This window comes from Stegostoma tigrinum, unplaced genomic scaffold (assembly GCF_030684315.1).
Source record: "Stegostoma tigrinum isolate sSteTig4 unplaced genomic scaffold, sSteTig4.hap1 scaffold_84, whole genome shotgun sequence".
Taxonomy (NCBI): domain Eukaryota; kingdom Metazoa; phylum Chordata; class Chondrichthyes; order Orectolobiformes; family Stegostomatidae; genus Stegostoma; species Stegostoma tigrinum.
Window position 1 is genome coordinate 565,548 of NW_026728790.1, and position 23,067 is coordinate 588,614.

Below are 23,067 nucleotides of genomic sequence, written 5' to 3' on the forward strand. Positions count from 1 at the left end.
TGCAGTGGCTGAGTGATGTGGGATGCAGTGGCTGAGTGATGTGGGATGCAGTGGCTGAGTGATGTGGGATGCAGTGGCTGAGTGATGTGGGATGCAGTGGCTGAGTGATGTGGGATGCAGTGGCTGAGTGATGTGGGATGCAGTGGCTGAGTGATGTGGGATGCAGTGGCTGAGTGATGTGGGATGCAGTGGCTGAGTGATGTGGGATGCAGTGGCTGAGTGATGTGGGATGCAGTGGCTGAGTGATGTGGGATGCAGTGGCTGAGTGAAGTGGGATGCAGTGGCTGAGTGAAGTGGGATGCAGTGGCTGAGTGAAGTGGGATGCAGTGGCTGAGTGAAGTGGGATGCAGTGGCTGAGTGAAGTGGGATGCAGTGGCTGAGTGAAGTGGGATGCAGTGGCTGAGTGAAGTGGGATGCAGTGGCTGAGTGAAATGGGATGCAGTGGCTGAGTGAAATGGGGTGCAGTCGCTGAGTGAAATGGGGTGCAGTACCTGACGGAACTTGAATGAAGCGTCAGATGAGAAACGGGATGCAGTGACTGCGTGAAATGTGATGCCGTGACTGCGTGAAGTGTGATGCAGTGACTGCGTGAAATGTGATGCAGTGACTGCGTGAAATGTGATGCAGTGTCTGCGTGAAATGGGATGCAGTGTCTGCGTGAAATGTGACGCCGTGACTGCGTGAAGTGTGACGCCGTGACTGCGTGAAGTGTGACGCCGTGACTGCGTGAAGTGTGACGCAGTGACTGCGTGAAGTGTGACGCAGTGACTGTGTGAAGTGTGATGCAGTGACTGCGTGAAGTGTGATGCAGTGACTGCGTGAAGTGTGATGCAGTGACTGCGTGAAGTGTGATGCAGTGTCTGCGTGAAATGGGATGCAGTGTCTGCGTGAAATGGGATGCAGTGTCTGCGTGAAATGGGATGCAGTGTCTGCGTGAAATGGGATGCAGTGTCTGCGTGAAATGGGATGCAGTGTCTGCGTGAAATGGGATGCAGTGACTGCGGGAAACGAGATGAAGTGACTGTGTGAAATGTGATGCTGTGACTGTGTGAAATGTGATGCTGTGACTGTGTGAAATGTGATGCTGTGACTGTGTGAAATGGGATGCAGTGACTGTGTGAAATGGGATGCAGTGACTGAGGGAAATGGGACGCAGTGACTGAGTAAAATACAATGCAGTGACTGAGTGAAATGTGATGCATTGACTGCGTGAAATGAGATGCAGTGACTGCGTGAAATGGGACGCAGTGACTCAGTGAAATGTGATTCTGTCACTGAGTGAATTGTGATTCCGTCACTGTGTGAAATATGATGCACTCACTGAGTGTACTGTGATTCAGTCACTGAGTGAACTGTGATGCAGTCACTGAGTGAACTGTGATGCAGTCACTGAGTGAAATGGGATGCAGTGTCTGAGTGAAATGGGATGCAGTGTCTGAGTGAAATGGGATGCAGTGTCTGAGTGAAATGAGATGCAGTGTCTGAGTGAAATGAGATGCAGTGTCTGAGTGAAATGAGAAGCAGTGACTGAGTGAAATGCGATGCAGTGACTGAGGTACTGGGAAGGAGTGGCTGAGTTAATAGGGATGCAGTGCTCGAGCGGGCTTGGGGTGCAGTGACTGAGTGAAATGGGATGCAGTGGTTTAAGGAAAGGAAATGCAGTGTCTGTGGGAAATGGGATGCTGCGACTGAGGGAAATCGGATGGAGTGACTGACGGAAATTGGATGCAGTGACTGAGGGAAATGGGATGCAGTGACTGAGTGAAATGGGTTGCAGTGACTCAGTGAAATGGGTTGCAGTGACTGAGTGAAATGGGATGCAGTGACTGAGGAAAGTGGGATGCAGTGACTGAGTGAAATGGGATGCAGGAACTGAGGGAAGTGGGATGCTGTGACTGAGGGAAATGGGATGCAGTGCCCGAGTGAAATGAGATGCAGTGACTGAGCGAAATGGGATGCAGTATTTTTGGGAAGTAGGATGCAATCACTGATTGAAATGAGATGCAGAGACTGTGGGAAAGGAGATGCTGTGTCTATGGGAAATGGGATACAGTGAGTGTCGGAAATTGAATGCAGCGTCTGTGAGATAGGGGAACCAGTGACTGATGGAAATGGGATGCTGTGACTGTGGTGAAGGAGATGCAGTGATGGAGTGAATTGGGATGCAGTGACTGACTGAAATGTGATGCAGTGACTGAGTGACATGTGATGCAGTGACTGAGTGAAATGGGATGCAGTGACTGCGTGAAATGTGATGCAGTGACTGCGTGAAATGCGATGCAGTGACTGCGTGAAATGGGACGCAGTGACTGCGTGAAATGGGACGCAGTGACTGCGTGAAATGGGACGCAGTGACTGCGTGAAATGGGACGCAGTGACTGCGTGAAATGGGACGCAGTGACTGCGTGAAATGGGACGCAGTGACTGCGTGAAATGGGACGCAGTGACTGCGTGAAATGGGACGCAGTGACTGCGTGAAATGGGACGCAGTGACTGCGTGAAATGGGACGCAGTGACTGCGTGAAATGGGACGCAGTGACTGCGTGAAATGGGACGCAGTGACTGCGTGAAATGGGACGCAGTGACTGCGTGAAATGGGACGCAGTGACTGCGTGAAATGGGACGCAGTGACTGCGTGAAATGGGACGCAGTGACTGCGTGAAATGGGACGCAGTGACTGAGTGAAATGTGATTCAGTCACTGAGTGACAGGTGATTCCGTCACTGAGTGACAGGTGATTCCGTCACTGAGTGAAATATGATGCACTCACTGAGTGTACTGTGATTCAGTCACTGAGTGTACTGTGATTCAGTCACTGAGTGTACTGTGATTCAGTCACTGAGTGTACTGTGATTCAGTCACTGAGTGTACTGTGATTCAGTCACTGAGTGAACTGTGATTCAGTCACTGAGTGAACTGTGATTCAGTCACTGAGTGAACTGTGATTCAGTCACTGAGTGAACTGTGATGCAGTCACTGAGTGAACTGTGATGCAGTCACTGAGTGAAATAGGAAGCAGTAGCTGAGTGAAATGGGATGCAGTGACTGAGTGAAATGAGATGCAGTGACTGAGGTACTGGGAAGGAGTGACTGAGTTAATAGGGATGCAGTGCCCGAGCGGGCTTGGGGTGCAGTGACTGAGTGAAATGGGATGCAGTGGTTTAAGGAAAGGAAATGCAGTGTCTGTGGGAAATGGGATGCTGCGACTGAGGGAAATGGGATGGAGTGACTGACGGAAAGTGCGATGCAGTGACTGACGGAAAGTGCGATGCAGTGACTGAGGAAAGTGCGATGCAGTGACTGAGGAAAATGGGATGCAGTGACTGAGGGAAATGGGATGCAGTGACTGAGTGAAATGAGATGCAGTGTCTGAGCGAAATGGGATGCACTATTTTTGGGAAGTAGGATGCAATCACTGATTGAAATGAGATGCAGAGACTGTGGGAAAGGAGATGCTGTGTCTATGGGCAATGGGATACAGTGAGTGTCGGAAATTGAATGCAGCGTCTGTGTGATACGGGAACCAGTGACTGATGGAAATGGGATGCTGTGACTGTGGTGAAGGAGATGCAGTGATGGAGTGAATTGGGATGCAGTGACTGACTGAAATGTGATGCAGTGACTGAGTGACGTGATGCAGTGACTGAGTGACATGTGATGCAGTGACTGCGTGAAATGGGATGCAGTGACTGCGTGAAATGCGATGCAGTGACTGCGTGAAATGCGATGCAGTGACTGCGTGAAATGCGATGCAGTGACTGCGTGAAATGCGATGCAGTGACTGCGTGAAATGCGATGCAGTGACTGCGTGAAATGCGATGCAGTGACTGCGTGAAATGGGATGCAGTGACTGCGTGAAATGGGACGCAATGACTCAGTGAAATGTGATTCAGTCACTGAGTGAAATAGGATGAAGTGGCAGAGTGAAATGGGATGCAGTGACTGAGTGAAATTTGAAGCAGTGACTGAGTGAAATGGGATGCAGTGACTGAGGGACATGGGATGCAGTGACTGCGTGAAATGGGATGCAGTGACTCAGTGAAATGTGATTCACTCACTGAGTGAATTGTGATTCCGTCACTGTGTGAAATATGATGCACTCACTGAGTGTACTGTGATTCAGTCACTGAGTGAACTGTGATTCAGTCACTGAGTGAAATAGGATGAAGTGGCAGAGTGAAATGGGATGCAGTGACTGAGTGAAATGGGATGCAGTGACTGAGTGAAATGGGATGCAGTGACTGAGTGAAATGGGATGCAGTGACTGAGTGAAATGGGATGCAGTGACTGAGTGAAATGAGATGCAGTGACTGAGGGAAATGGGACGCAGTGACTGAGTAAAATACAATGCAGTGACTGAGTGAAATGTGATGCATTGACTGCGTGAAATGGGATGCAGTGACTGTGGTGAAGGAGATGCAGTGACTGAGGGAAATGGGATACAGTGACTGAGTGAAATGAGATGCAGTGACTGAGGGAAATGGGACGCAGTGACTGAGTAAAATACAATGCAGTGACTGAGTGAAATGTGATGCATTGACTGCGTGAAATGGGATGCAGTGACTGTGGTGAAGGAGATGCAGTGACTGAGGGAAATGGGAAGCAGTGACTGAGGGAAATGGGAAGCAGTGACTGAGGGACATGGGAAGCAGTGACTGAGGGACATGGGAAGCAGTGACTGAGGGACATGGGAAGCAGTGACTGAGGGACATGGGAAGCAGTGACTGAGGGACATGGGAAGCAGTGACTGAGGGACATGGGAAGCAGTGACTGAGGGACATGGGAAGCAGTGACTGAGGGACATGGGAAGCAGTGACTGAGGGACATGGGAAGCAGTGACTGAGGGACATGGGAAGCAGTGACTGAGGGACATGGGAAGCAGTGACTGAGGGACATGGGAAGCAGTGACTGAGGGACATGGGAAGCAGTGACTGAGGGACATGGGAAGCAGTGACTGAGGGACATGGGAAGCAGTGACTGAGGGACATGGGAAGCAGTGACTGAGTGAAAGGAGATGCAGTGACAGAGTGACATGAGCTGCAGTGACAGAGGTACTGGGAAGGAGTGACTGAGTTAATAGGGAATCAGTGCCCGAGCGGGCTCGGGGTGCAGTGACTGAGGGAAATGGGATACAGTCCCTGACCGAAAAGGGACGCACTGACTGAGTGAAATGGGATGCAGTGACTGAAGGACATGGGATGCAGTGACTGAAGGACATGGGATGCAGTGATTGAGGGACATGAGATGCAGTGACTGAGAGGCATGGGATGCAGTGACACACGGACATGGGATGCAGTGACTGAGGGACATGGAATGCAGTATTTGTAGGAAGGAGGATGCAATTACCGAGTGAAATGCGCTGCAGAGACTGAGGGAAAGGAGATGCTGTGAATATGGGAAATGGGATGCAGTGAGTGTGGGAAATTGAATGCATCGTCTGTGAGATACGGGAAATAGTGACTGATGGAAATGTGATGCAGTGACTGTGGTGAAGGAGATGCAGTGATTGAGTGAAATGGGATGCAGTGACTGAGTGAAATGGGATGCAGTGACTGAGTGAAATGGGATGCAGTGACTGAGTGAAATGGGATGCAGTGACTGCTTGAAATGGGATGCAGTGACTGCTTGAAATGGGATGCAGTGACTGAGGGAAATGGGATGCAGTGACTGAGGGAAATGGGATGCAGTGACTGAGGGAAATGGGATGCAGTGACTGAGGGAAATGGGATGCAGTGACTGAGGGAAATGGGATGCAGTGACTGAGGGAAATGGGATGCAGTGACTGAGGGAAATGGGATGCAGTGACTGAGGGAAATGGGATGCAGTGACTGAGGGAAATGGGATGCAGTGACTGAGGGAAATGGGATGCAGTGACTGAGGGAAATGGGATGCAGTGACTGAGGGAAATGGGATGCAGTGACTGAGGGAAATGGGATGCAGTGACTGAGGGAAATGGGATGCAGTGACTGAGGGAAATCGGATGCAGTGACTGAGTGAAATCGGATGCACTGACTGAGTGAAATGAGATGCACTGACTGAGTGAAATGAGCTGCAGTGACTGACGGAAATGGGATGCAGTGACTGAGGGAAATGGGGTGCAGTATTTGTGGGAAGAAGGATGCAATCACTGAGTGAAATGAGATGATGAGACTGAGGGCAAGGAGATGCTGTGACTATGGGAAATGGGATGCACTGAGTGTGGGAAATTGAATGCAGCGTGTGTGAGATACGGGAAACAGTGTCTGATGGAAATGGGATGCAGTAACTGTGTTGAAGGAGATGCAGTGACTGAGTGAAATGGGATGCAGTGACTGAGTGAAATGGGATGCAGTGACTGCGTGAAATGCGATGCAGTGACTGAGTGAAATGTGATTCAGTCACTGAGTGAATTGGGATGGATCACTGAGTGAAATGGGATGCAGTGACTGATGGAAATGTGATGTAGTTACTGTGGGACATGGGATGCAGTGACTGAGGTACTGGGAAGGAGTGACTGAGTGAAATTCGATGCAGTGACAGAGTGAAATGAGATGCACTGACTGATGGAAATTGGATGCAGTGACAGAGCGACATGGGATGCAGTGACTGAGTGAAATGAGAAGCTTAGAATGCACTGTCTGTGAGATACGAAAACAGTGACTGATGGAAAGGGATGCATCGAATGTGGTGAAGGGGATGCAGTGACTGAGTGAAATGTGATGCAGCGGCTGAGTGAAATGTGATGCAGCGACTGCGTGAAATGCGATGCAGTGACTGCGTGAAATGGGATGCCGTGACGACGTGAAATGGGACGCAGTGACTGAGTGTAATGTGATTTAGTCACTGAGTGAAATGTGATTCCGTCTCTGAGTGAAATATGATGAACTCACTGAGTGTACTGTGATTCATTCACTGAGTGAACTGTGATGCAGTTACTGAGTGAAATGGGATGCAGTGGCTGAATGAAATGAGATGCAGTGACTGAGTGAAATGAGATGCAGTGACTGAGTGAAATGGGCTGCAGTGACTGAGTGAAATGGGCTGCAGTGACTGCGTGAAATGGGCTGCAGTCACTGAGTGAAATCTGTTGCTGTCTCTGAGTGAAATGTGATGCATCACTGAGTTGAATGGGATGCAGGGACTGAGTGAAATGAGATGCACTGACTGAGGGAAAAGGGATTCAGTATTTTTCGGAAGTAGGATGCAATCACTGAGTGAAATGCGATGCAGAGACTGAGGGAAAGGAGATGCTGTGACTATGGGAAATGGTATGCAGTGAGTGTGGGAAATTGAAAGCAGCGTCTGTGAGATACGGGGAACAGTGAGTGATGAAAATGGGATGCAGTGACTGTGGTGAAGGAGATGCAGTGATTGAGTGAAATGGGATGCAGTGACTGAGTGAAATGGGATGCAGTGTCTGCGTGAAATGCGGTGCAGTGACTGCGTGAAATGCGGTGCAGTGACTGCGTGAAATGCGGTGCAGTGACTGCGTGAAATGCGGTGCAGTGACTGCGTGAAATGCGGTGCAGTGACTGCGTGAAATGCGGTGCAGTGACTGCGTGAAATGCGGTGCAGTGACTGCGTGAAATGCGGTGCAGTGACTGCGTGAAATGCGGTGCAGTGACTGCGTGAAATGGGATGCATCACTGAGTGAAATGGGATGCAGTGACAGATGGAAATGGGATGCAGTGACTGTGTGAAATGGGATGAAGTGACTGTGTGAAATGGGATGAAGTGACTGTGTGAAATGGGATGAAGTGACTGTGTGAAATGGGATGAAGTGACTGTGTGAAATGGGATGAAGTGACTGTGTGAAATGGGATGAAGTGACTGTGTGAAATGGGATGAAGTGACTGTGTGAAATGGGATGAAGTGACTGTGTGAAATGGGATGAAGTGACTGTGTGAAATGGGATGAAGTGACTGTGTGAAATGGGATGAAGTGACTGTGTGAAATGGGATGAAGTGACTGTGTGAAATGGGATGAAGTGACTGTGTGAAATGGGATGAAGTGACTGTGTGAAATGGGATGAAGTGACTGTGTGAAATGGGATGAAGTGACTGTGTGAAATGGGATGAAGTGACTGTGTGAAATGGGATGAAGTGACTGTGTGAAATGGGATGAAGTGACTGTGTGAAATGGGATGAAGTGACTGTGTGAAATGGGATGAAGTGACTGTGTGAAATGGGATGAAGTGACTGTGTGAAATGGGATGAAGTGACTGAGTGAAATGCGATGCAGTGACTCAGTGAAATGAGATGCCTTGTTTGATGGAAATATGATGCAGTAACTGACGGAAATGAGATGCAGTGTCTGAGGGACATGGGATGCAGTGACTGAGGGACATGGGATGCAGTGACTGAGGGACATGTGATGCAGTGACTGAGGGACATGGGATGCAGTGACACACGGACATGGGATGCACTGTCACACGGACATGGGATGCAGTGACTGAGAGAATTGGGATGCAATGACTGAGGGAAATGGGATGCAGTGACTGCGTGAAATGGGATGCAGTGAATTAGTGAAATGAGATGTAGTGAATTAGTGAAATGAGATGTAGTGACTGATGGAAATGTGATGCAGTTACTGTGGGACATGGGATGCAGTGACTGAGTGAATAGTGATGCAGTGCCCGAGCGGGCTTGGGGTGCAGTGACTGAGGGAAATGGGATACAGTGCCTGAGTGCAATGTGATGCAGTAATTGAGGGAAATAGGATGCAGTGACTGAGGTACTGGGAAGGAGTGACTGATGGAAATGGGATGCAGTGACTGACGGAAATGGGATGCAGTGACTAAGTGAAATGGGAAGCACTGACAGAGTGAAATGCGATGCAGTGACTGAGTGAAATGAGATGCCTTGTTTGATGGAAATATGATGCAGTAACTGACGGAAATGAGATGCGGTGACAGAGTGAAAAGCGATGCAGTGACTGAGTGAAATGGGATGCAGTGACTGAGTTAATAGGGATGCAGTGACCGAGCTGGCTTGGAGTACAGTGACTGAGGGAAATGGGATACAGTGGCTGAGAGAAATGGGATGCACTGTCTTAGTGAAATGGGATGCAGTGGCTGAGTGAAATGGGATGCAGTAACTGGTGGAAATGGGATGCAGTGACTGATCGAAATGGGATGCGGTGACTGAGGTGAGGGAGATGCAGTGATGGAGTGAATTGGGATGCAGTGACTGAGTGAAATGGGATGCAGTGACTGAGTGAAATGGGATGCAGTGACTGAGTGCAATGGGATGCAGTGACTGAGTGCAATGGGATGCAGTGACTGAGTGCAATGGGATGCAGTGACTGAGTGCAATGGGATGCAGTGACTGAGTGCAATGGGATGCAGTGACTGCGTGAAATGGGATGCAGTGACTGCGTGAAATGGGATGCAGTGACTGCGTGAAATGGGATGCAGTGACTGCGTGAAATGGGATGCAGTGACTGCGTGAAATGGGATGCAGTGACTGCGTGAAATGGGATGCAGTGACTGCGTGAAATGGGATGCAGTGACTGCGTGAAATGGGATGCAGTGACTGCGTGAAATGGGACGCAGTGACTGCGTGAAATGGGACGCAGTGACTCAGTGAAATGTGATTCACTCACTGAGTGAAATATGATGCACTCACTGAGTGAACTGTGATTCAGTCACTGAGTGAACTGTGATTCAGTCACTGAGTGAACTGTGATTCAGTCACTGAGTGAACTGTGATTCAGTCACTGTGTGAACTGTGATTCAGTCACTGTGTGAACTGTGATTCAGTCACTGTGTGAACTGTGATTCAGTCACTGTGTGAACTGTGATGCAGTCACTGAGTGAAATGGGATGCAGTGGCTGAGTGAAATGGGATGCAGTGACTGACTGAAATGCGATGCAGTGACTGAGGTACTGGGAAGGAGTGACTGAGTTAATAGGGATGCAGTGCCCGAGCGGGCTTGGGGTGCCGTGACTGAGTGAAATGGGATGCAGTGACTTAAGGAAAGGAAATGCAGTGTCTGTGGGAAATGGAATGCTGCGACTGAGGGAAATGGGATGCAGTGACTGACGGAAATGGGATGCACTGACTGAGCGAAATGGGTGGCAGTGACGAGTGAAATGGGTTGCAGTGACTGAGTGAAATGGGATGCACTGACTGAGGGAAATGGGATGCAGTGAATGAGGGACATGGGATGCAGTGACACATGGACATGGGATGCAGTTACTGAGGGAATTGGGATGCAGTGACTGAGTGAAATGAGATGCATTGTTTGATGGAAATATGATGCAGTAACTGACGGAAATGAGATGCAGTGACTGAGGGAAATGGGATGCAGTGACTAAGGGAAATGGGATGCAGTGACCGAGTGAAATGAGATGCAGTGACTGAGCAAAATGGGATGCGCTATTTTTGGGAAGGAGGATGCAATCACTGATTGAAATGAGATGCAGAGACTGTGGGAAAGGAGATGCTGTGACGGTGGGAAATGGGATGCAGTGATTCAGTGAAATGTGATTCAGTCACTGAGTGAAATGTGATTCCGTCACTGAGTGAAATATGATGCACTCACTGAGTGTACTGTGATTCAGTCACTGAGTGAACTGTGATGCAGTCACTGAGTGAACTGTGATGCAGTCACTGAGTGAACTGTGATGCAGTCACTGAGTGAACTGTGATGCAGTCACTGAGTGAACTGTGATGCAGTCACTGAGTGAACTGTGATGCAGTCACTGAGTGAACTGTGATGCAGTCACTGAGTGAACTGTGATGCAGTCACTGAGTGAACTGTGATGCAGTCACTGAGTGAACTGTGATGCAGTCACTGAGTGAACTGTGATGCAGTCACTGAGTGAACTGTGATGCAGTCACTGAGTGAAATGGGATGCAGTATTTGTGGGAAGAAGGATGCAATCACTGAGTGAAATGAGATGATGAGACTGAGGGCAAGGAGATGGTGTGACTATGGGAAATGGGATGCACTGAGTGTGGGAAATTGAATGCAGCGTGTGTGAGATACGGGAAACAGTGACTGATGGAAATGGGATGCAGTAACTGTGTTGAAGGAGATGCAGTGACTGAGTGAAATGGGATGCAGTGACTGCGTGAAATGCGATGCAGTGACTGAGTGAAATGGGATGCAGTGACTGATGGAAATTGGATGCAGTGACGGAGCGACATGAGCTGCAGTGACTGAGTGAAATGAGAAGCTGAGAATGCACTGTCTGTGAGATACGAAAACAGTGACTGATGGAAAGGGGATGCAGTGACTGAGTTAAATGTGATGCAGCGACTGAGTGAAATGCGATGCAGTGACTGCGTGAAATGCGATGCAGTGACTGCGTGAAATGCGATGCAGTGACTGCGTGAAATGGGATGCAGTGACGACGTGAAATGGGACGCAGTGACTGAGTGAAATGGGATGCAGTGACTGAGTGAAATGGGATGCAGTGACTGAGTGAAATGGGATGCAGTGACTGAGTGAAATGGGATGCAGTGACTGAGTGAAATGGGATGCAGTGACTGAGTGAAATGGGATGCAGTGACTGAGTGAAATGGGATGCAGTGAATGAGTGAAGTGGGATGCAGTGAATGAGTGAAGTGAGGTGCAGTGACTGATGGAGATTGAATGCAGTGTCTGATGCAAATGGGATGCACTGACTGAGTGAAATGGGATGCACTGACTGAGGGAAATGGGATGCAGTGACTGAGGGAAATGGAATGCAGTGACTGAGGGAAATGGGATGCAGTGACTTTTGGAAATGGGATGCAGTGAGTGATGGAAATGGGAGGCAGTGACTGAGGGAAATGGGATGCAGTGACTGAGTGATATGGGATGCAGTGGCTGAGTGAAATGGGATGCAGTGGCTGAGTGAAATGGAATGCAGTACCTGACGGAACTTGAATGAAGCGTCAGATGAGAAACGGGATGCAGTGACTGTGTGAAATGGGATGCAGTGACTGCGTGAAATGTGATGCAGTGACAGAGTGAAATGTGATGCAGTGACAGAGTGAAATGTGATGCCGTGACTGCGTGAAATGTGATGCCGTGACTGCGTGAAATGTGATGCCGTGACTGCGTGAAATGTGATGCCGTGACTGCGTGAAATGTGATGCCGTGACTGCGTGAAATGTGATGCCGTGACTGAGTGAAATGGGAAGCTGTGAATGAGTGAAATGGGAAGCTGTGAATGAGTGAAATGGGAAGCTGTGAATGAGTGAAAGGGGATTTTGTGACTGAGTTCAAGGAGATGCTGTGACTGAGGGAAATGGGATGCACTGTCTCAGTTGAATAGGATTCACTGTCTCCGTTAAATAGCATGTGGTGACTGAGTGAAATGGAATGCTGTGACTGAGTGAAATGGAATGCTGTGACTGAGTGAAATGGGAAGCAGTGGCTGAGTGAAATGGGAAGCAGTGGCTGAGTGAAATGGGAAGCAGTGGCTGAGTGAAATGGGAAGCAGTGGCTGAGTGAAATGGGAAGCAGTGGCTGAGTGAAATGGGAAGCAGTGGCTGAGTGAAATGGGAAGCAGTGACTGAGGGAAATGGGATGCGCTGACTGAGTGAAATGGGATGCTGTGACTGAGTGAAATGGGATTCAGGGACCGACGGTCATGGGATGCAGTGACTGATGGAAATGGGATGCAGTGACTGAGTGAAATGGGATGCAATGGCTGAGTGAAATAGGATGCAGTGACTGAGGGAAATGGGATGCAGTGACTGAGTGATATGGGATGCAGTGGCTGAGTGAAATGGGATGCAGTGGCTGAGTGAAATGGAATGCAGTGACTGAGGGAAATAGAATGCAGTGACTGAGGGGAATGAGATGCATTGACTGAGGGAAATGAGATGCATTGACTGAGGGAAATGAGATGCATTGACTGAGGGAAATGAGATGCATTGACTGAGGGAAATGAGATGCATTGACTGAGGGAAATGACATGCAGTGACTGAGGGAAAGGAGATGAAGTGACTGTGGGAAATGGAATGCTGTGACTGAGGGTAATGGGATGCACCGTCTCAGTTCAATGAGATTCACTGTCTCAGTTAAATGGGATTCAGTGACTGAGGGAAATGGGATGCGCTGACTGAGTGAAATGGGATGCGGTGACTGAGGGAAAGGAGACGCAGTGACTGTGGGAAATGGGTTGCAGTGACTGAGGAAAATGGGAGGCAGTGATTGAGTGATGTGGGATGCAGTGGCTGAGTGATGTGGGATGCAGTGACTGAGGAAAATGGGAGGCAGTGATTGAGTGATGTGGGATGCAGTGGCTGAGTGATGTGGGATGCAGTGGCTGAGTGATGTGGGATGCAGTGGCTGAGTGAAATGGGATGCAGTACCTGACGGAACTTGAATGAAGCGTCAGATGAGAAACGGGATGCAGTGACTGTGTGAAATGGGATGCAGTGACTGCGTGAAATAGGATGCAGTGACAGAGTGAAATGTGATGCCGTGACTGCGTGAAATGTGATGCCGTGACTGCGTGAAATGTGATGCCGTGACTGCGTGAAATGTGATGCAGTGACTGCGTGAAATGTGATGCAGTGTCTGCGTGAAATGTGATGCCGTGACTGCGTGAAATGTGATGCCGTGACTGCGTGAAATGTGATGCCGTGACTGCGTGAAGTGTGATGCAGTGACTGCGTGAAATGTGATGCAGTGTCTGCGTGAAATGTGATGCAGTGTCTGCGTGAAATGTGATGCAGTGTCTGCGTTAAATGGGATGCAGTGTCTGCGTTAAATGGGATGCAGTGTCTGCGTTAAATGGGATGCAGTGTCTGCGTGAAATGGGATGCAGTGACTGTGGGAAATGGGATGCAGTGACTGTGGGAAATGGGATGCAGTGACTGTGGGAAATGGGATGCAGTGACTGTGGGAAACGACATGAAGTGACTGTGTGAAATGTGATGCAGTGACTGTGGGAAATGGGATGCAGTGACTGAGTGAAGTGAGATGCAGTGACTGAGTGAAATGGGATGCAGTGACTGAGTGAAATGGGATGCAGTGACTGAGTGAAATGGGATGCCGTGACTGAGTGAAATGGGATGCCGTGACTGAGTGAAATGGGATGCCGTGACTGAGTGAAATGGGATGCCGTGACTGAGTGAAATGGGATGCCGTGACTGAGTGAAATGGGATGCCGTGACTGAGTGAAATGGGATGCCGTGACTGAGTGAAATGGGATGCAGTGACTGAGTGAAATGGGATGCAGTGACTGAGTGAAATGGGATGCAGTGACTGAGTGAAATGGGATGCAGTGACTGAGTGAAATGGGATGCAGTGACAGATGGAAATTGAATGCAGTGAGAGAGTGAAATTGGATGCAATGACTGTTTGGGAATGGAATGTAGTGACTGAGAGAAATGGGATGCAGTGACTGAGTGAAATGGGATGCAGTGACTGAGTGAAATGGGATGCAGTGACTGAGTGAAATGGGACGCAGTGACTGAGTGAAATGGGACGCAGTGACTGAGGGAAATGGGATGCAGTGACTGAGTGAAGTGAGATGCAGTGACTGATGGAAAGGAGATGCAGTGACTGATGGAAAGGAGATGCAGTGACTGCGTGAAATGTGATGCCGTGACTGCATGAAATGTGATGCCGTGACTGCGTGAAGTGTGATGCAGTGACTGCGTGAAGTGTGATGCAGTGACTGCGTGAAGTGTGATGCAGTGACTGCGTGAAATGGGATGCAGTGTCTGCGTGAAATGGGATGCAGTGTCTGCGTGAAATGGGATGCAGTGACTGTGGGAAATGGGATGCAGTGACTGAGTGAAATGGGATGCAGTGACTGAGTGATATGGGATGCAGTGACTGAGTGAAATGGGATGCAGTGACTGAGTGAAATGGGATGCAGTGACTGAGTGAAATGGGATGCAGTGACTGAGTGAAATGGGATGCCGTGACTGAGGGAAATGGGATGCAGTGACTGAGTGAAATGGGATGCAGTGACTGATGGAAAGGAGATGCAGTGACTGATGGAAAGGAGATGCAGTGACTGATGGAAAGGAGATGCAGTGACTGAGTGAAATGTGATGCAGTGACTGAGTGAAATGTGATGCAGTGACTGAGTGAAATGTGATGCAGTGACTGCGTGAAATGTGATGCAGTGACTGCGTGAAATGTGATGCAGTGACTGCGTGAAATGTGATGCAGTGACTGCGTGAAATGTGATGCAGTGACTGCGTGAAATGTGATGCAGTGACTGCGTGAAATGTGATGCAGTGACTGCGTGAAATGTGATGCAGTGACTGCGTGAAATGTGATGCAGTGACTGCGTGAAATGTGATGCAGTGACTGCGTGAAATGTGATGCAGTGACTGCGTGAAATGTGATGCAGTGACTGCGTGAAATGTGATGCAGTGTCTGCGTGAAATGTGATGCAGTGTCTGCGTGAAATGGGATGCAGTGTCTGCGTGAAATGGGACGCAGTGACTTAGGGAAATGGGATGCAGTAACAGAGTGGAATGCATTGCAGTGACTGATGGAAATTGAATGCAGTGACTGAATGAAATTGAATGCAGTGACTGCGTGAAATGAGATGCAGTGACTGCGTGAAATGGGATGCAGTGACTGCGGGAAATGGGATGCAGTGACTGTGGGAAATGGGATGCAGTGACTGTGGGAAACCAGATGAAGTGACTGTGTGAAATGTGATGCTGTGACTGTGTGAAATGTGATGCTGTGACTGTGTGAAATGTGATGCTGTGACTGTGTGAAATGTGATGCTGTGACTGTGTGAAATGGGATGCAGTGACTGTGTGAAATGGGATGCAGTGACTGTGTGAAATGGGATGCAGTGACTGTGGGAAATGGGATGCAGTGACTGTGTGAAATGTGATGCTGTGACTGATGGAGATTGAATGCAGTGTCTTATGCAAATGGGATGCACTGACTGATTGAAATGGGACGCACTGACTGAGGGAAATGGGATGCAGTGACTGAGGGAAATGGGATGCAGTGACTGAGGGAAATGGGATGCAGTGACTGAGGGAAATGGGATGCAGTGACTGAGGGAAATGGGATGCAGTGAGTGATGGAAATGTGAGGCAGTGATTGAATGAAATGGGATGCAGTGACTGAGGGAAATGGGATGCAGTGACTGAGGGAAATGGGATGCAGTGACTGAGGGAAATGGGATGCAGTGACTGAGGGAAATGGGATGCAGTGACTGAGGGAAATGGGATGCAGTGACTGAGGGAAATGGGATGCAGTGACTGAGGGAAATGGGATGCAGTGACTGAGGGAAATGGGATGCAGTTACTGAGGGAAATAGGATGCAGTGACTTTTGGAAACGGGATGCAGTGAGTGCTGGAAATGGGAGGCAGTGATTGAATGAAATGGGTGCAAGTGACCGTGGAGATGGGATGCAGTGACTTGGGGAAAGGAGATGCAGTGACTGTGGAAACGGGATGCTGTGACTGAGGGTAACGGGTTGAGGCGGCTAAGTGAAATGGGAAGCCGTGTCTCTGAGAAATGTGATGCGGAGACTGTGGGGAAATGGATGCAGTGACTGAGTGAAATGTGATGCGTTGACTGATGGAAAGGAGATGCCGTCACTGTGGGAAGTGGCATGCAGTGACTGAGTGAAATGGGAAGCTGTGAATGAGTGAAATGGGATGCCGTGACTGATGGAAATGGGATGCAGTGACTGAATGAAATGAGATGCAGTGACTGAGGGAAATGAGATGCACTGATGTCGGGAAATTGGATGCACTGGGTGAGTGAAATGTGATGCAGTGACTGAGGGAAATGGGATGCAGTCACTGAAGGAAATGGGATGCAGTCACTGAATGAAATGGGATGCAGTGACTGAGGGAAATGGGATGCAGTGACTGAGTGAAATGGGAAGCTGTGAATGAGTGAAATGGGAAGCTGTGAATGAGTGAAATGGGAAGCTGTGAATCAGTGAAATGGGAAGCTGTGAATGAGTGAAATGGGAAGCTGTGAATGAGTGAAATGGGCTGCAGTGACTGAGTGACATGGGGTGCAGTGACTCTGTGAAATGGGATACAGTGACTGTGGGAAATGGGTTGCAGTGAATGAGTGAAATGGGAAGCTGTGAATGAGTGAAATGGGAAGCTGTGAATGAGTGAAATGGGAAGCTGTGAATGAGTGAAAGGGGATTTTGTGACTGAGTTAAAGGAGATGCTGTGACTGAGGGAAATGGGATGCACTGTCTCAGTTCAATGAGATTCACTGTCTCAGTTAAATGGGATGCAGTGACTGAGTGAAATGCGATGCAGTGACTGTGGGAAATGGGTTGCAGTGACTGCAGGAAAGGATTGCAGTGATACTGGGAAATGGGAGGCAGTGACTGAGGGAAATGGGATGCAGTGACTGAGGGAAATGGGATGCAGTGATTGAGTGAAATGTGATGCAGTGACTGAGTGAAATGGGAGGTAGTGACTGACTGAATTTGGGAGGGAGTGCCTGAGTGAAATGGGATGCAGTGACTGAGGGTAATGGGACGCAGTGACTGAGTGAAATAGGATGCACTGTCTCAGTTGAATAGGATTCACTGTCTCCGTTAAATAGCATGTAGTGACTGAGTCAAATGGCATGCTGTGACTGAGTGAAATGGGATGCAGCGGCTGAGTGAAATGGGAAGCAGTGGCTGATTGAAATGGGATGCAGTGGCTGAGGGAAATGGGATGCAGTGACTGAGGGAAATGGGATGCAGTGACTGAGGGAAATGGGATGCAGTGACTGAGGGAAATGGGATGCAGTGGCTGAGTGAAATGGGATGCAGTGACTGAGGGAAATGGGATGCAGTGACTGAGTGAAATGGGATGCAGTGGCTGAGGGAAATGGGATGCAGTGGCTAAGTGAAATGGAATGCAGTGACTGAGGGAAATGAGATGCATTGACTGAGGGAAATGAGATGCATTGACTGAGGGAAATGAGATGCATTGACTGAGGGAAATGAGATGCATTGACTGAGGGAAATGAGATGCATTGACTGAGGGAAATGAGATGCATTGACTGAGGGAAATGAGATGCAGTGACTGAGGGAAATGACATGCAGTGACTGTGGGAAATGGAATGCTGTGACTGAGGGTAATGGGATGCACCGTCTCAGTTCAATGAGATTCACTGTCTCAGTTAAATGGGATTCAGTGACTGAGGGAAATGGGATGCGGTGACTGAGGGAAAGGAGACGCAGTGACTGTGGGAAATGGGTTGCAGTGACTGAGGAAAATGGGAGGCAGTGATTGAGTGAAATGGGATGCAGTGACTGAGTGATGTGGGATGCAGTGGCTGAGTGAAATGGGATGCAGTGGCTGAGTGAAATGGGATGCAGTGGCTGAGTGAAATGGGATGCAGTGGCTGAGTGAAATGGGATGCAGTGGCTGAGTGAAATGGGATGCAGTACCTGACGGAACTTGAATGTAGCGTCAGATGAGAAACGGGATGCAGTGACTGCGTGAAATGTGATGCCGTGACTGCGTGAAATGTGATGCCGTGACTGCGTGAAATGTGATGCCGTGACTGCGTGAAATGGGATGCAGTGACTGCGTGAAATGGGATGCAGTGACTGAGTGAAATGGGATGCAGTGACTGAGTGAAGTGGGATGCAGTGAATGAGTGAAGTGAGGTGCAGTGACTGATGGAGATTGAATGCTGTGTCTGATGCAAATGGGATGCAGTGACTGAGGGAAATGGGATGCAGTGACTGAGGGAAATGGGATGCAGTGACTGAGGGAAATGGGATGCAGTGACTGAGGGAAATGGGATGCAGTGACTGAGGGAAATGGGATGCAGTGACTGAGGGAAATGGGATGCAGTGACTGAGGGAAATGGGATGCAGTGACTGAGGGAAATGGGATGCAGTGACTGAGGGAAATGGGATGCAGTGACTGAGGGAAATGGGATGCAGTGACTGAGGGAAATGGGATGCAGTGACTGAGGGAAATGGGATGCAGTGACTGAGGGAAATGAGAGGCAGTGATTGAATGAAACGGGTACGAGTGACCATGGAGATGGAATGCAGTGACCTGGGGAAAGGAGATGCAGTGACTGTGGAAACGGGATGCTGTGACTGAGGGTAACGGGTTGCAGTGGCTAAGTGAAATGGGACGCCGTGTCTCTGTGAAATCTGATGCGGAGACTGTGGGGAAATGGATTCTGTGACTGAATTAAATGGGATGCAGTGACTGAGTGAAATGTGATGCGTTGACTGAGTGAAATGGGATGCAGTGGCTGATTGAAATGGGATGCAGTGGCTGAGTGAAATGGGATGCAGTGACTGAGGGAAATGGGATGCGCTGACTGAGTGAAATGGGAAGCAGTGGCTGAGTGAAATGGGAAGCAGTGGCTGATTGAAATGGGATGCAGTGGCTGAGTGAAATGGGATGCAGTGACTGAGGGAAATGGGAGGCAGTGATTGAGTGAAATGGGATGCAGTCACTGAGTGAAATGGGATGCAGTCACTGAGTGAAATGGGATGCAGTCACTGAGTGAAATGTGATGCAGTGACTGAGTGAAATGGGATGCAGTGACTGAGGGAAATGGGATGCACTGTCTCAGTTCAATGAGATTCACTGTCTCAATTAAATGGGATGCAGTGACTGAGGGTAATGGGACGCAGTGACTGAGTGAAATAGGATGCACTGTCTCAGTTGAATAGGATTCACTGTCTCCGTTAAATAGCATGTAGTGACTGAGTCAAATGGAATGCTGTGGCTGAGTGAAATGGGATGCAGTGGCTGAGTGAAATGGGAAGCAGTGGCTGAGTGAAATGGGATGCAGTGACTGAGGGAAATGGGATGCAGTGACTGAGGGAAATGTGATGCGTTGACTGATGGAAAGGAGATGCCGTCACTGTGGGAAATGGCATGCAGTGACTGAGTGAAATGGGAAGCTGTGAATGAGTGAAATGGGATGCCGTGACTGATGGAAATGGGATGCAGTGACTGAATGAAATGAGATGCAGTGACTGAGGGAAATGAGATGCACTGATGTAGGGAAATTGGATGCACTGGGTGAGTGAAATGTGATGCAGTGACTGAGGGAAATGGGATGCAGTGACTGAGGGAAATGGGAAGCTGTGAATGAGTGAAATGGGAAGCTGTGAATGAGTGAAATGGGCTGCAGTGACTGAGTGACATGGGGTGCAGTGACTCTGTGAAATGGGTTGCAGTGACTGAGGGAAATTGGTTGCAGTGACTGAGTGAAATGGGAAGCTGTGAATGAGTGAAATGGGCTGCAGTGACTGAGTGACATGGGGTGCAGTGACTCTGTGAAATGGGTTGCAGTGACTGAGGGAAATTGGTTGCAGTGACTGAGTGAAATGGGAAGCTGTGAATGAGTGAAAGGGGATTTTGTGACTGAGTTAAAGGAGATGCTGTGACTGAGGGAAATGGGATGCACTGTCTCAGTTCAATGAGATTCACTGTCTCAATTAAATGGGATGCAGTGACTGAGGGTAATGGGACGCAGTGACTGAGTGAAATAGGATGCACTGTCTCAGTTGAATAGGATTCACTGTCTCCGTTAAATAGCATGTAGTGACTGAGTCAAATGGAATGCTGTGACTGAGTGAAATGGGAAGCAGTGGCTGAGTGAAATGGGAAGCAGTGGCTGAGTGAAATGGGATGCAGTGACTGAGGGAAATGGGATGCGCTGACTGAGTGAAATGGGATGCTGTGACTGAGGGAAAGGAGATGCAGTGACTGTGGGAAATGGGTTGCAGTGACTGAGGAAAATGGGAGGCAGTGATTGAGTGAAATGGGATGCAGTCACTGAGTGAAATGTGATGCAGTGACTGAGTGAAATGGGATGCACTGACTGAGTGAAATGGGATTCAGGGACCGACGGTCATGGGATGCAGTGACTGATGGAAATGGGATGCAGTGGCTGAGTGAAATGGGATGCAGTGGCTGAGGGAAATGGGATGCGCTGACTGAGTGAAATGGGATGCTGTGACTGAGGGAAAGGAGATGCAGTGACTGTGGGAAATGGGTTGCAGTGGCTGAGTGAAATGGAATGCAGTGGCTGAGGGAAATGAGATGCATTGACTGAGGGAAATGAGATGCATTGACTGAGGGAAAGGAGATGCATTGACTGAGGGAAATGAGATGCATTGACTGAGGGAAATGAGATGCATTGACTGAGGGAAAGGAGATGCATTGACTGAGGGAAAAGAGATGAAGTGACTGTGGGAAATGGAATGCTGTGACTGAGGGTAATGGGATGCACCGTCTCAGTTCAATGAGATTCACTGTCTCAGTTAAATGGGATTCAGTGACTGAGCGAAATGGGATGCGCTGACTGAGTGAAATGGGATGCGGTGACTGAGGGAAAGGAGACGCAGTGACTGTGGGAAATGGGTTGCAGTGACTGAGGAAAATGGGAGGCAGTGATTGAGTGAAATGGGATGCAGTGGCTGAGTGATGTGGGATGCAGTGGCTGAGTGAAATGGGATGCAGTGGCTGAGTGAAATAGGATGCAGTACCTGACGGAACTTGAATGAAGCGTCAGATGAGAAACGGGATGCAGTGACTGTGTGAAATGGGATGCAGTGACTGCGTGAAATAGGATGCAGTGACTCCGTGAAGTGTGATGCCGTGACTGCGTGAAGTGTGATGCCGTGACTGCGTGAAGTGTGATGCAGTGACTGCGTGACATGTGATGCAGAGACTGCGTGACATGTGATGCAGTGTCTGCGTGAAATGGGATGCAGTGTCTGCGTGAAATGGGATGCAGTGTCTGCGTGAAATGGGATGCAGTGTCTGCGTGAAATGTGATGCAGTGTCTGCGTGAAATGTGATGCAGTGTCTGCGTGAAATGGGATGCAGTGTCTGCGTGAAATGGGATGCAGTGTCTGCGTGAAATGGGATGCAGTGTCTGCGTGAAATGGGATGCAGTGTCTGCGTGAAATGGGATGCAGTGACTGCGGGAAATGGGATGCAGTGACTGCGGGAAATGGGATGCAGTGTCTGCGTGAAATGGGATGCAGTGACTGAGGGAAATGGGATGCAGTGAATGAGTGAAGTGAGCTGCAATGATTGTGTGAAGTGGGATGCAGTGAATGAGTGAAGTGAGGTGCAGTGACTGATGGAGATTGAATGCAGTGTCTGATGCAAATGGGATGCACTGACTGAGTGAAATGGGATGCAGTGACTGAGGGAAATGGGATGCAGTGACTGAGGGAAATGGGATGCAGTGACTTTTGGAAATGGGTGTATACAGTTGTATAGGGTGCTGGTGAGGCTTGGTGTGGAGTAGTTTGTACAGTTTTAGTCTCCTCACTTGAGAAAGGATGTACTGGCACTGGAGGGGGTGCGAAGGAGGTTCACGAGGTTGATTCCAGAATTTAAAATGTTGCTGTATGGGGAGAGATTGAGTAGACTCCAATTGCAGTCACTGGAATTTAGAAGAATGAGGGGTGATCTAATAGAAACTTTTAAAATTATGAAACAAATGGATCGGAAATTGTTTCCACTGATGGGCGAAATTCCAACTTGGGGGCGCAGCCTCAAAATAAGTGTGAACAGATTTAAAACTGAGTTGAGGATGAGCTTCTTCATCCAAAGGGTTGTGAATCTGTGGAATTCTCTGCCCACTGAAACAGTTGAGGTTCCCTTGTTGAATGTTTTGAAAGCCAAAACAGATAGATCTTTGAACAGGAAAGGAATTGAGGGTTATGGTGAATGGGAGGGTAAGTGGAGCTGAGTCCGCAAAAAAGATCAGCGGAACGAGCTGGAAGAGACAGATGGCCTACTCCTGTTTTATTTCTTATGTCCGTATGTCCTTAGATTGCCATCCTTGTCATTCCTCCTTCCCTGGAATAGGCCAGTTCTGAACGCTGATCAGTAGGTCTTTAAATAACTCCCACGTATCAAATGTTGACTTGTTCAATACAAGCTCCTCCCAATTAATACTGCTCAGCTCCTACCTAACACTGATGTAATTTTCCCTCCCCCAATTTCGTCCCTTCCCACAAGGTCCTGATTATCCATGGCTGTCTTAAAATGTAAGGAGATGCGATCGCCCATTTAAGAAGCTCCTGCTTCACTGTTTTTCCCAAGTGGGAGTCAGCTACAGGCTTTCTTGTTCCACGATGGGGGAGGAAATGGCCGAGAGGTATTATTGCTGGACTGTTAATTCAG

General features: G+C 48.9%; 1 protein-coding gene across 2 annotated transcripts in view; it reads left to right on the forward strand.

The window, feature by feature from the left end:
* Positions 1–23,067, forward strand: part of LOC132209309 (uncharacterized) — a 114,790-nt gene that overhangs the window by 80,333 nt on the left and 11,390 nt on the right. The gene's annotated exons all lie outside the window — the stretch shown is intronic.